General features: G+C 48.1%; 1 protein-coding gene across 1 annotated transcript in view; it reads left to right on the forward strand.

Moving 5' to 3' along the window:
• The first annotated feature begins 4,622 nt into the window (after nt 1-4,622).
• Nucleotides 4,623-15,559, forward strand: part of LOC141182757 (uncharacterized) — a 49,792-nt gene continuing 38,855 nt past the window's right edge. The window contains exon 1 of the mRNA XM_073660861.1: nt 4,623-4,683. The gene's annotated coding sequence lies outside the window, so the exon portion shown is untranslated. The remainder of the gene's footprint in view (nt 4,684-15,559) is intronic.

Here is a 15,559-nt window from a genome sequence, read left to right on the forward strand (position 1 = left end):
TATGTGTGTGTGTGTATATGTGTGTGTGTGTGTGTGTGAGCAGTTGTCTGTGTGGGCAGGTGTGTGTGTGTGTGGGCAGATGTGTGTGTGTGGGCAGGTGTGTGTGTGGGCAAGTGTGTGTATATGGGTGTGTGTGTGTGTTTGTGGGCAGGTGTGTGTGTATATGTGTGTATATGTGTGTGTGTGTGTGAGCAGTTGTCTGTGTGGGCAGGTGTCTGTGGGGACAGGTGTCTGTGTGGGCAGGTGTGTGTGTGTGTATATGTGTGTGTGTATATGTGTGTGTGTGTGTGTGTGGGCAGGTGTGTGTGTGTTTGTGGGCAGGTGTCTGTGGGGGCAGGTGTCTGTGTGGGCAGGTGTGTGTGTGTGTGTATATGTGTGTGTGTGTGTGTGTGTGAGCAGTTGTCTGTGTGGGCAGGTGTCTGTGTGGTCAGGTGTGTGTGTGGGCAGGTGTGTGTGTGTGGGCAGGTGTGTGTGTGGGCAAGTGTGTATATATGGGTGTGTGTGTGTTTGTGGGCAGGTGTCTGTGTGGGCAGGTGTGTGTGTGTGTATATGTGTGTGTGTGTATATGTGTGTGTGTGTGTGAGCAGTTGTCTGTGTGGGCAGGTGTCTGTGTGGGCAGGTGTGTGTGTGTGTGTGGGCAGGTGTGTGTGTGGGCAGTTGTGTGTGTGGGCAAGTGTGTGTATATGGGTGTGTGTGTGTTTGTGGGCAGGTGTCTGTGTGGGCAGGTGTGTGTGTGTGGGCAGGTGTGTGTGTGTGTGGGCAGGTGTGTGTGTGTGTGGGCAGGTGTGTGTGTGTGTGTGGGCAGGTGTGTGTGTGTGTGTGGGCAGGTGTGTGTGTGTGGGCAGGTGTGTGTGTGTGTGTGGGCAGGTGTGTGTGTGTGGGCAGGTGTTTGTGTGTATGTGTGGGCAGGTGTGTGTGTGTGTGTGTGTGTGTGTGTGTGGCGGGGGGGGTACAGAAATTCAATGAACAACTCAGGTAGCTAACAACTTTTATCTTGTATTTCTCTGCAGGATGTTTTGCTGATCTAACAATGGCCTCTACATCTCGCAGAAGACAGTGCTCAAATGATCCAAATATTTTTTGTTACATCTGTGGAAACGCAACATTACTGACTTTGTTAAGAGGGTGTATTTTGCGTACTTCAAAGTAAAACTTGGAGACCAAGACAAGCATTGGGCTCCTCACAAAGTGTGCAAAACCTGTATTGAGAGCTTGAGATCATGGTCTCAAGGAAAGAATGCTAAACTTCAGTTTGGAGTTCCTATGGTTTGGAGAGAACCAAGCAATCATTTAGAAGACTGCTATTTCTGCCTTGTCGATGTAAAAGGTTTCAATAAGAAAAACAAGCAATATTTGCAATACCCGAGTATGTCTTCAGCTATTCGACCAGTTGCCCATAGTGAAGACATACTTGTTCCAAAATTTACTGCGCTTCCAGAAAACGTTGACACAGATCTCTCCTCACATTGTTATACTGATGAAGAAGACAGGCCAGATATTTTTCAGCCATGTGATGAAGATTGTGACAAACCAATTCTGTTTACTCAGTCTGCATTGAATGATCTGGTTAGAGATCTTTATCTACCAAAAGAGTCTGCTGAACTATTGGCTTCAAGACTACAGGAGAATCGAATGTTGAAACCTGGTACAAGTGTCTCATTTTATCGCAACAGGGAAGCAGAACTGCGGAAGTCCTTCCATTCAGATGGCCAGCTTGTCTATTGTACTGATGTTGAAGGGCTACTTCTCTTTATGGGACTTCCAGCATATGATTCAAGGGATTGGAGGCTTTTTATTGATAGTTCCAAAAGAAGTTTAAAATGTGTTCTGTTACACAATGGAAATAAGTATGGCTCTGTACCAATAGGTCATTCTGTAAAACGTAAAGAAGAATATAAAAACATCAGGATTGTTCTAGAGAGGTTACAATATAATGTTCATGGGTGGTTAATTTGTGTTTATTTGAAAGTGGTTAACTTTATTTTGGGTCTGCAAGGAGGGTACACAAAACACCCTTGTTTTCTGTGCTACTGGGACAGTAGAGCTACAGCAGAGCATTGGGTGAAAACTGAATGGCCTCAGCGACAGATTGGCATCTGGCGATATGAATGTCATCCATGATCCTCTAGTGGATAGGAAGAACATTGTCTTTCCTCCCTTGCACATAAAACTTGGATTGATGAAGCAGTTCGTCAAAGCTCTCAATCACAGTGGAGAATGCTTTAACTATATACGTTCAAGTTTTCCTGGTCTTAGTGAAGAGAAGAAAAAGGCTGGAATATTTGATGGACCTCAAATAAGAACACTTATGAGAGACCCAAATTTTATCACATCAATGAATGAGACAGGAGAAAGAGCTTGGAACGCATTTTGTAATGTGGTGCAGAATTTTCTAGGGAATAAGAAAGCAGACAACTATGAAGAGATTGTGGAAGAGCTACTAATGAGTCTGCGAAATCTTGGATGTAGAATGAGTATCAAGATTCACTATTTACACAGCCATTTGGACTTTTTTCCAGAGAAGCTTGGGGATGTGAGCGAGGAACAAGGTGAGCGTTTTCATCAGGACATTAAAACAATGGAAGAACGGTATCAAGGCCGGTGGGACTCACATATGATGGCTGACTATTGCTGGAGCTTGATGAGAGACAACCCAGAAGCTGTACATCACAGATCAGCCAAGATAGAAAGTTCAAATAACTGCCATTTGCCATTCATCTGTGTGCCATATATATGTGTTTTTATATTTTGTAGCTTCATTCTGTAAGTATATTTGATTTGCTGTACATAGACTTTGTAATCTTTGTTATTCCTTGATTAAAAATATACAAAATGTAGTACCAAAAATCACGTGTTTTTATCAAAAAACATTCAATAGGAGTAATTTTCATCAAAAATTGAAAATATCTCGAAATCCTGATGTGATAGCCAAAAACGGAGTTCGTATTCGTAATCAGCAGCCAAAATTGACTTAAAATAGGTCTTAAAACCTTTTGCCAGAAAAATTGCGTTAACCAGTGAATCAGTTATTTTTTTTTATTACATTTTTTAAAGGGAAATTACAATAAAATGTCCCCAATCCCTTTTTCCCTTCTCCCAATCCATAATGCTGGGGTAAGATTATCTCTACAAAGACCCCTGTACAGGAATATTAGGGCTCCAGCGACATCACATCTATTATACAGAGAATAGCGCTATCTCCATAGCTCTGTACACAAGGACATAGACACCAGACAAAGTCCTCATATTCAGGCAGCTTCTATTTTACTCCAACCCTCTTTATAAGAACAAGATCAGAGTCTCATTATACCGAGCAGAGAAGCTCCAGGGACAAAGACCCCGTCTGGTCCTAACACGCCGGGGGTCCGGAGTATCCAGCCACGAGGCCCGGATTCTCTCATTTGTGGCCCCAGCGTTTCTTGTAGAATAAATCCGTTTCTCATCCAGTCCTGTAGTAATGACTTTGTTATCAGGTTTTGTAGGAGGGTTCGTCTGACTCCATCTTATGTTATCAATATCTGTGCGAGAAACAAGAGACGTCCGAGCGCAGTTTTACCGAGTGTCCAGTGTCAGTTCTTCTACAGTCTGATAAAGAGCCGCGGTGTCTCTGACCGAACCAGGGAGTATACAGCTGGATACAGCGTACACCCGCGGCTCCACTCCATACACAACGTACACACACGGCTCCATATGTACGCCGCTCCGTACACCTCGTACACACACGGCTCCGCTCCGTACACCTCGTACACACACGGCTCTGCTCCGTACGCCTCGTAAACACAAGCGGCTCTGCTCCGTACGCCTCGTAAACACACGCGGCTCTGCTCCGTACGCCTCGTAAACACACGCGGCTCCGCTTCGTACGCCTCGTACACGCGCGGCTCCGCTCCGTACGCCTCGTACACGCGCGGCTCCGCTCCGTACGCCTCGTACACGCGCGGCTCCGCTCCGTACGCCTCGTACACGCGCGGCTCCGCTCCGTACGCCTCGTACACAGCGGCTCCGCTCCGTACGCCTCGTACACGTGCGGCTCCGCTCCGTACACCTCGTACACACGCGGCTCTGCTCCGTACACCTCGTACACACGCGGCTCCGCTCCGTACACCTCGTACACACACGGCTCTGCTCCGTACACCTCGTACACGTGTGGCTCTGCTCCGTACACCTCGTACACACACGGCTCTGCTCCGTATACCTCGTACACGCGCGGCTCCGCTCCGTACACCTCGTACACATGTGGCTCTGCTCCGTACACCTCGTACACACACGGCTCTGCTCCGTACACCTCGTACACGCGCGGCTCCGCTCCGTACACCTCGTACACGCGCGGCTCCGCTCCGTACACCTCTTACACACGCGGCTCCGCTCCGTACACCTCGTACACACGGCTCCGCTCCGTACACCTCGTACACACGCGGCTCTGCTCCGTACACCTCGTACACACACGGCTCAGCTCCGTACACCTCGTACACACGCGGCTCTGCTACATCCACACTGTAAACCCCTCCTGACCCCACACATAAACTTCAGCTCATCCAGCACCATGACAACCAGCACAGCAGAGTCCTGCATCCACTGAGGCCCCTGATCATGTGACCCGTGACTCCTCCCCTCCTGTGACCTCATCACAGCTCCTGTGCGCACAGAGCAGCCATATATGTGGTGGCGGCTCTGCAGGTGGAGGTATGTGGAGACCCCCATTACTGGGCGCTGGGGGCATTAACCCCTTCAGCACGGAGACTCTTTTGGGGTCTTGTGTTGCCCCTTTATAAGAATCATAAGGTTTTTGTTCTGTTTCCTGTAATAGATACATACGACCCAACTATGGAGACAGGAAGGGAGGAAACGTATTGTTCTCATAGTACAGGACCCCTTTACTGCCCCCACAGTGTAATGCCCCCATTATGCCCCTTATGCAGGATGTATGATGCCCCCACACAGTGTAATGCCCCCATTATGCCCCTTATGCAGGATAGAGCCTAGAGAAAATGGAGTAGGACACCCAAACAATCAGAAACAAGGAAAAACTTATTTCAATTTAAAAACACTTTTATTAGATAGAAAAATTAAAAGAGTTTCCTTTTCAATATATATATGTGACACTAATAGAAAGAGGTCATACAGGGTAAGAGAAACACACATAGCAGTTACGGCAACTCGTTTGTGGGTTCCCTGGGAGAATAATGCAAAAAAACCCTGTCAAAGTGTACAAGATAGCATAGTGTGTATGCAATGTATACCATTATAGGGCGTAAGTAAGAGTTCAGAGTCAAAAAACAGGAGAAAAATGGCCACCACTCAGATAAGAGAAATAATGGCCAGGATACAGAGACAATGCATAGTATAGGACTCACCCATGGGGACTAGGGTAACCACGTGGCCGTACTGCAGCCCCGACGCGCGTTTCGCGTGGCTTCCTCGGGGGGCTGTGGTTGTGGATGGGGTGGGCACCTTTAAATATACCTCAGGATGCAGCGCTGATTAGTGCAGCGCATGTGGAGCGACAACATCCCCCCATACCGCGTCACGTCCGGCCAATTTCCCGGGGAAGCGCGGGCAGCGACATACTAAAATGACGTCACCGCCCACACCTCCCACGTATGGAAGCCCGACGGGACGCGGCCAAGGGAGGGCGGCGCTGCACATGCGCGGCTCAGCCGCCGCCATGGCGGGTGAGGGCAAAGAAAAGGGCAAAAAACATACATTGTTGCGAGTTGGATGTGGGACAAGATATGGACACGGTGAGTGTCCCATTCATGCCTAAACAGCACAATAATATCACCATAAGTATGCATCAGTGTGAATAAAACAGGGAGCATATTTGCCCATACATAGCGCAGCAGTGGTTATCACATTTACACAGAACGACAGGGACAGGCAAGTTTAAATGTATAGTGTAGTATATATTGCCAAATTGAAGGCATGTGGAGAGTCCAGTAGTTGCACAGTTGTCACCATTCACGGGAATCGTGTCATCAAGAGCCGGGGTGCATGATAAGTAACAATAAATTGGCTCCTAAAAATTATTTGTAACGATGAATATTCATAAGCACTATAGGTGCCCATCCCACATTCGTCCGAAACTCATCCTAAATAGTGCGGAGGTATAGATGGTGGTGCCTAAATATGAAGAAATGATAAAGAGAACAGAAAAATAAATAAAAAAATAGAAACATATATAATACTAAAATGAAAATCCACATTTAAAAACGAAGGAGAGGAGAACTCACAAGAATGAAGAGAAACTGTTGTATTCATTGAGACCGCCAGGGGTCACCGTATCCAAAATCGCAATCCAGCGGCACTCCAACAGCTCCAAGATGCATTTGTAATCGCCTCCCCTAGTACCCAAATGTACCATATCGATACCAATAAACTTAAGGAGGGAGGGGTCGCAGTTATGGCGCAGTCTGAAGTGCCGCGGGACAGTCTTAAGTGTTGACACATCCAACACATCCTTTGCGGCCACCACATCCCTAACGTGTTCCCTAACACGAACCCGGAATTCACGAGACGTGAGTCCCACATAGTTCAAATTACATGGACAAGTGGCCATATAAATAACGTGTGTAGAACTGCAAGAGATGTGATGGGTGATTTTAAATTCCCTGCCATGATTGGTGGAAAAAGATTTAGCCCTAGTGATATTACGACAGGCCATGCATGATCCACAAGGATAACAACCCCATCGCGATTTAGTTATCCCAAATGGGGTTGGCGTAGGGACCACATAGTGGCTCCTGACTAGTGAGTCCTTCAAACTTTTTCCTCTTCTGGCTGTCATTAAAGGTCTGTCAGGTAGGATCCTGCCAAGCACCGGTTCCGTTTTGAGGATGGACCATTGCTTCTCAAGGATCCCCCGAATGGTCTGCCAGTGGCTGTTATACGTTGATATAAATCTTAATGGAGGATCTCTTTCATACGATCTACCAACACTAGTCAAGAGGAGATCACGTGGGGTCCCCTTATCACGTCTGTAGCCTCTCTTAATGCTCCGTGCACTGTAGCCCCGTTCCTGAAATCTTTGGCGCAGGTCCCGAGACTGAGACTCAAACGCCATATCGGTAGAACAAATGCGTTTGGTTCTAAGATACTGTCCAACAGGAATGGCCCGAATAGTAGCCGGTGTATGGGCTGATGTTGCATGCAAAAGTGCATTGACCGATGTTTTCTTACGAAACACGTCGGTCTGAAGTAGGCCATCCTGCTGGACAGTAATACCGATATCCAAAAAGTCTATGTGGGTAGAGTTCCATGTATACGTAAGTCTGATGTTCATTTGATTAATATTAAGAAAAGTAATGAAGTTGTGAAGCTCAGCCTCGGAACCCTGCCAAATAATAAAAATGTCGTCTATGTATCTATACCAGCACTGCGCATGGGAGGCGGCGCACGCGCCATCGCCGAGAACCTCCCTCTCCCAAAAACCGAGAAAGAGGTTGGCGTAAGATGGCGCACATGCCGCACCCATCGCAGTGCCACGTTTCTGAAGAAAAAAACGGTCTTTAAATGTGAAAAAGTTGTGGGTAAGTATGAATTCCAGTAGTTCGAGGACCAGTGCACGAAGTGAGGCATCCAGACTGCTAGTCTCAAGAAAAAAACTTACTGCACGCAATCCATCTGTGTGGCCAATGCTGGTATATAATGATTCAACGTCAACAGCCACCAGCAGACTACCCGGATCAAGATATACACCATCAATTTTACCGAGGACATCTCCAGTGTCCCTGACATAGGAGGGCAACGTCTCCACAAGTGGATGTAAATAATGCTCAATAAATTTACAGATAGGGTCACATAGCCCTCCAATGCCAGAGACAATGGGACGTCCCGGTGGGTCCAAGAGATTTTTATGAACCTTAGGGAGTAGGTAGAACGTGGGAACTATTGGGTGTTTGGTACAAAGGCCATCAAAAACTTTTTTTAGGGATAATGCCCTGTTCATATGCCCGCTCCAAAATGTCGAGAAGGTCGGCACTGAAGGATATCATGGGATTATTAGGTAAAGTATCATAGGACGCACGGTCCCTAAGGAGTTTGAAGGCCTCCTTTTCATACTTCACAACCGGCCAGATCACAACATTTCCCCCCTTGTCCGCAGGTTTAAAAACTACATCTTTAAAAGATTGTAGTTCTTTCAAAGCTTCTTTCTGTTGGATTGTAAGGTTGTGGTGTTTGGGTCCACCCGATAGGGCCCTAAGGTCCCTACTAACCAATTTATTAAATATCTCCACCTGTGGGCAGAGGGAGAAGGGGGGAAATGTGGTAGATCTGGCCAGAATAGAACACGGGAAAGTACCTGTGTTAACGGAGTTGCCCTCTCCCTCTAGCTCTTCCAGAGCCGATAGAGCCTCTCTCTCCAGGGTCGTGTCAGGATTCATATCAAACGTTGGTTTCATGTGTAATCTACGTAGAATTACTTTTCTAAGGAAAAGCTGTAAGTCCTTCAATACTGTGAAGAAATTATAACCGTTAGTCGGAACAAAAGTCAATCCCAAAGAGAGTACTTCAATCTGGCAGTCAGAAAGAGTGTGTGTGGACAAATTAATTACCTCTAATTTATTTGGTTTTGATTTTTTCTCCAGAGAGTGGGGGGGTGTCAATTTACGTTTTGAGTAGGTTTTACCCCTTAATTGTCCATGCTGTTTGTCATTCACAAATTTAGTGCCACCGACATTGGATTGATTACTTGTGGAGGTCCCTTCATCCATAGAGGATAATGATGACACTGAGTTCCACCGATTCTCCCATGTTTGTCTATTGGGGCCCTTGTGTCCTCTCCACTTGTAGACCCGTTTGGAATTAAAATCAGAGAGATCCCTCTGATATTTTTTGGTTTTGGTAGCCACTATTTCCTTTTCCCACTTCACAAAATCAGAATCCAAATCAGTATTGAATTTATTCCATCCCTCAGGGGTCAATTTAGTAGATATCAAATTTTGGAGACGATCAATCTCTGTCTCAATAATTTGTAAAGAAGACTCATTAGATTTGATCAAAAGCTCCATAAAGCCCTTGGAGCATACCGAGGACAGTTTTTCCCATTGGGTCTTTAGTGCATCATCATCAAAGTTATGTGCTGGAAAAACCTGGATCCGTAGACCCCTGGGGATCAGTCCCCTAATGATGTAGCGCTCAAGAAACGCTTTGTTCCACCAAAGGCGGATTTTTTTGTTATACAGGGTTCTCAATTCATCAAGTAAGTCCTCATTCTCCCTCGTATTTAAAACCACGGTGGTTTCCTCCCCGAAGACCTTATTAAGTTGTGTGAGCCACGTCTGCTCACGTATTTTGTGATCCATCTGTTCAGATCCACACGCTGTGAAAAGACACAGTATCAGCAAATGACAAAAAATCCTGAGGTATATTTAAAGGTGCCCACCCCATCCACAACCACAGCCCCCCGAGGAAGCCACGCGAAACGTGCGTCGGGGCTGCAGTACGGCCACGTGGTTACCCTAGTCCCCATGGGTGAGTCCTATACTATGCATTGTCTCTGTATCCTGGCCATTATTTCTCTTATCTGAGTGGTGGCCATTTTTCTCCTGTTTTTTGACTCTGAACTCTTACTTACGCCCTATAATGGTATACATTGCATACACACTATGCTATCTTGTACCCTTTGACGGGTTTTTTTTGCATTATTCTACCGGGGGACCCACAAACGAGTTGCCGTAACTGCTATGTGTGTTTCTCTTACCCTGTATGACCTCTTTCTATTAGTGTCACATATATATATTGAAAAGGAAACTCTTTTAATTTTTCTATCTAATAAAAGTGTTTTTAAATTGAAATAAGTTTTTCCTTGTTTCTGATTGTTTGGGTGTCCTACTCCATTTTCTCTAGGCTCTATGTTCGATTAAGGAGTACCCTGTTTATTGTACTATGCATCATGGTGTTTGATCCAATTTTTTGCCCTTATGCAGGATGTATGATGCCCCCACAGTGTAATGCCCCCATTATGCCCCTTATACAGGATGTATGATGCCCCCACACAGTGTAATGCCCCCATTATGCCCCTTATGCAGGATGTATGATGCTCCCACACAGTGTAATGCCCCCATTATGCCCCTCATGTAGGATGTATGATCCCCCCACACAGTGTAATGCCCCCATTATGCTTCTTATGTATTATGTATGATGCCCCCATTATGCCCCTCACAATGTGATGCCCCCATTATGCCCCTTATGCAGTATGTATGATTCCCCCACACACAGTGTAATGCCACCATTATGCCCCTCACACAGTGTGATGCCTCCATTATGCCCCTTATACAGTACTAGATGGTGGCCCGATTCTAATGCATCGGGTATTCTAGAATAGGTATGCGGCCGACCGGGCGCAGTCAGCAGAGCTGTGTTTAAATTTTGAGCCAAAATCGCTGATTGGTCGAGGCCGGCAACCGTGACCAATCAACAAAGCGGTGTTAAAATTTGGCGCCTATATCGCTGATTGGTCGAGGCCGGCGGCCGCGACTAATCAGGAGAGCGGGATTTAAATTTGGCGCCAATAATGCTGATTGGTCGCGGCCAGTAAACGTGACCAATGAGCAGAGCGGTATTTAAATTTGGCGCCAATTATGGTGATTGGTCTCGGCCGAGACCAATTAGCACAGCGGTGTTTAAATTTGGCACTAATAATGCTGATTATTCGAGACCGGTAACCGCGACCAATCAGCAGAGCGGTGTTTAAATTTGGCGCCAATTTCGCTGCTTGGTCGCAGCCGGCCACCGCGACCAATCATCGAAGCGGTGTTTAAATTTGGCACCAATATGGCTGATTGGTCACGGCCGGTGGTTGCGACCAATCAGCAGAGCGGTGTTTAAATTTTGCGCCAATACTGCTGATTGATCTCGGCCGGCGTCCTCGACCAATCAGCAGAGCGTTGCTTAAATTTGGCGCCAAAATCGCTGATTGGTCGAGGCCGCCGTCCGCGACCAATCAGCAATTTTGGCGCAAAATTTAAACAACGCTCTGCTGATTGATCGCGTCCGTCAGCCGCGACTAATCCGCGATTTTGGGGCCAAATTTAAACCCCGCTCTGCATCGCTCTGCTGATTGGTCGAGGCCGGCGGCCGCGACCAATCAGCAGAGCGGGGTTTAAATTGGGCGCCAATAATGCTGATGGGTCGCGGCCGGCGACCGCGACCAATCAGCAGAGCGTTGTTTAAATTTGGCACAAAAAACGCAGATTGGTCACGGCCGGTGGTTGCGACCGATCAGCAGAGTGAGGTTTAAATTTGGCACCAATACTGCTGATTGATCTCGGCCAGCGACCGCGATCGATCAGCAGAGCGGTGTTTAAATTTGGCGCCAAAATCGCTGATTGGTCGCAGCTGGAGTCCGCGACCGATCAGCAGAGCGTTGTTTAAATTTGGGGCCAATCTCGCTGATTGGACGCGTCTGGCGTCCGCGACCAATCAGCAGAGCGTTGTTTACATTTTGCACCAATACTGCTGATTGATCTCGGCCAGCGACCGCAATCAATCAGCAGAGCGGTGTTTAAATTTGGCGCCAAAATCGCTGATTGGTCACAGCTGGAGTCCACGACCAATCAGCAGAGCGTTGTTTAAATTTGGCGCCAATCTCGCTAATTGGTCGCGGATGGTGTCCGCGACCAATCAGCAGAGCGTTGTTTAAATTTTGCGCCAAGCTCGCAGCAGCAGTGTTTAAATGTGGCGGTAAGATCGGTGATTGGTCGCGGCCGCTATTTAAATGTAGCACCCAAATCGGTGATTGGTCGCGGGCAGCGGCCGCGACCAATCAGCAGAGCGGTGTTTAACTTTAGCGCCAAGATCCCTGATTGGTCGCGCTCTCCGCACGCGACCAATCCGCGAATCGTATTGGTGAGGAGCAGGGAGCGGAATCGTATTAGTGAGGACCGGGGAGCGCCGCTGCCTGTGCGGGTACTTCCGCTGCGAGAACCCGGGACATGAGCGGGCGCTCGGAGCAGAAGTATCCCGACCCGCAGCGCCGCTCCCCGGTACTCTCTTCACACCCTAGCCGCTGATGTCCCCACAGTATCCTCATGGTGTTACAAAGGTCCGGACATTTGTTTTAAAAATCGGTGATTGGTCGCTGGCGCTACCCGCGACCAATCACCGATTTGGGCGCCAAATTTAAATATCGGCCGCGACCAATCAGCACAGCGGTGTTTAAATGTGGAGCCAAGATCGGTGATTGGTCGCGGCCGATATTTAAATTTAGCGCCCAAATCGGTGATTGGTCGCGGGCCAAGACAGCGACCAATCACCGATTTGTGCGGCAGATTTAAATAGCGGCCGCGACCAATTGGATGTCAGCGCCGCTCCCCAGTCCTCCCTTCACGCCCTAGCCGCTGATGTCCCCACAGTATCCGCATGGTGTTACAAAGGTCCGGACATTTGTGTTAAAAATCGCTGATTGGTCGCAGGCGCTGCCCGCGACCAATCACCGATTTGGGCGCTAAATTTAAATATCGGCCGCGACCAATCGCTGATCTTGGCTCCACATTTAAACACCGCTGTGCTGATTGGTCGCCGACGCTGTGCGCGACCAATCACCGATTTTGGCGGCACATTTAAATAGCGTCTGCGACCAATCATTACAGCGGTGTTTAAATCTGGAGCCAAGATCGGTGATTGGTCGCGGCCGATATTTAAATTTGGCGCCCAAATCGGTGATTGGTCGCGGGCAGCGCCCGCGACCAATCACCAATTTTTAACACAAATGTCCGGACCTTTGTAACACCATGCGGATACTGTGGGGACATCAGCGACTAGAGTGTGAAGGGAGGACCGGGGAGCGGCGCTGCGGGTCCGGATACTTCTGCTCCGAGCGCCCGCTCATGCCCTGGGTTCTCGGAGCGGAAGTATCCGCACGGGCAGCTGCGTTGACATCCATGCGGCTAGGGTGTGAAGGGAGGATCGGGGAGCGGCGCTGACATCCAATTGGTCGCGGCCGCTATTTAAATCTGCCGCACAAATCGGTGATTGGTCGCTGTCTTGGCCCGCGACCAATCACCGATTTGGGCGCTAAATTTAAATATCGGCCGCGACCAATCACCGATCTTGGCTTCACATTTAAACACCGCTGTGCTGATTGGTCGCGGCCGATATTTAAATTTGGCGCCCAAATCGGTGATTGGTCGCGGCCGATATTTAAAGTTAAGCACCCCTGTGCTGATTGGTCGCCGACGCTGCCCGCGACCAATCACCGATCTTGGCTCCATATTTAAACACCGCTGTGCTGATTGGTTGCGGCCGATATTTAAATTTGGCGCCCAAATCGGTGATTGGTCACGGGCAGCGTCGGCGACCAATCTGCACAGCGGTGCTTAACTCAGTGATTGGTCGGGTCCGAAGACCGCGACCAATCATCGAATCGTCTTGGTGAGGACCGGGGAGCGGCGCTGCCTGTGCGGCTACTTACGCTGCAAGAACCCGGGACATAGCGGGCGCTCGCAGCAGAAGTATCCTGACCCGCAGCGGCGGGTCAGCGGCGCCGGCGGTCCTTCTGCTGCTACCGGCCGGGAGATGAGCGCCTCGCGGCGCTCATCTCCCGGCTGCATCTCCGTCCCGCAGATGGGTCCAGCGGTCGGGTTCCTTCTGCTGTTGCTGGCCGGGAGATGAGCTCCTCGCGCCGGTCATCTCCCGGCTGCATCGCCGCTCAGCTCCGTCCCGCAGATGAGCCGCTAATGGCCGCCATCTTTTTTCAGAAATCCCGCGGCGCTGATTGGCCGCTGGCGGACCAATGAGCGACGCGGGATTTCCTGGACAGACAGACAGACACACAGACAGACGGGATAAGACAATTATATAGTAGATGTATGATGCACCCACACAGTGTAATGCCCCCATTATGGCCCTTATGCAGTATCTATGATGCCCCCACACAGTGTAATGCCCCCATTATGCCCTTTATGCAGTATGTATGATGTCCCCACACAGAGTAATATTCCTATAGTACCACCTTCCCCCCACACACACAGTATAATGTTCCCATAATATCGCCTGAGGTCCTGCAGTTGGAATAAGTCCTGAGGTCCTGCACGTGGAATGATTCCTCTGGGATTGGTTTTCCCTTTGCCTGCTCCCCTACATGTAAACCCTCAAGCATGTATGCATGCATGTAGGGGAGCAGGCCTTACCAGATATCGAGGCTTTGTACAGTAATATACCGCATGAGGATGGTATCAGAGGAGTAAGACATTTCTTGAAATCGAGATCAATAGAGTGTAGCAGACATAATGACTTCATGGAGGATCTTTTAAAATTCACTCTTGTTCATAACTTCTTTCTTTTTGACAGGAAGTTATTCACTAGCTCAGGGGTACTGCGATGGGGAGCCCCTGTGCCCCCTCATATGCTAACCTAGTTTTGAGCTGGTGGGAGAAAACCACAATATTCTGGGATGATCATAAGTGGTGGCAACCATATATTGGGGTATGGTATAGATATATTCACGACATTTTTATCATCTGGTCAGGGACGAGTGAACAATTTCTTGAATTTGTCAAGGAACTCAATGTCAATAGCGATGGCCTTAGAGGTACATCAGAGGTTAATTATAACCAGTTGCTTTTCCTGGATGTACTAATCAAGAAAGAACTGGATGGGACCCTAGGGACATTCATCTACCATAAACCGACAAGCACTAATGGTCTATGGAAGTGGGATAGCCACCGCTCCATCCCCCTAAAAAAAGGAATACCCAAGGGCCAATTTTTACAGTTGAGAAGGCACTGTACTAATGTCACAGATATTAATATACAGGCAATAGACATGAACACCAAATTCAAGGAAAAAGGTACCCACAGTACATTTTGGATTTCACACAATTGTTTGCAGAAAATTGGGAGAGACAGACACTCCTCCATACCTAACCAAGAGACCAAGAAAAATTTAGGATAACACAATTAATAGGAAGTTGTGACAATCAGAGTGACCATATCTTTAACCCCTTAACAACATTAGACGTACTAATACGCATCTGTGCCCTGGGACTTAAGAGCCAGACCCCTATTAGTACGTCATCGCGATCACGCGCGCACACAGGCTGTGCGGGCGCGATCGCCGCTGGGTGTCAGCTGACACCCGGTACTATGTGCAGGGAGCGGTCCCGCACCGCTCCCAGCACATTAACCCCCGCAATGCTGCGATCGAAGTCAATCGCAGCATTGCGGTGGCAAGGGGAGGTGATCGCAGATACTCACCTCCTCTTCCGGCCTCCAGCTCTGTCTGCCGTGGCTTCCAGGATGTTGCCATGACGACCCGATGACAACATCCGGGTCACCGGACAACAGGAAGATTGTTTGGACATGCGCAGTGCATCTCCAAACTATCTTCTCCCTGTCCAGCGCTGACAGCCTGCATAGCACAGGGATGGTGCTGCATTCCTGTGCCATGCAGGCGATCAGAATAAAAAAAGTGAAAGTCCCAGAGTGGGACAAAGTAATGTATAAAAACTATCAGAAAGTGAAAAAAAAAATTAAAAAAAAATTGTAAAAATATATAAAAAAAAAATCCACCAAAAATAAAAATAGAATGTACCCATCAATAAATGTTATTATAAAAATAA

This window comes from Phyllobates terribilis, unplaced genomic scaffold (assembly GCF_046119375.1).
Source record: "Phyllobates terribilis strain yellow unplaced genomic scaffold, ASM4611937v1 Scaffold_36__1_contigs__length_13169755, whole genome shotgun sequence".
In the NCBI taxonomy this organism is placed as follows: Eukaryota; Metazoa; Chordata; class Amphibia; order Anura; family Dendrobatidae; genus Phyllobates; species Phyllobates terribilis.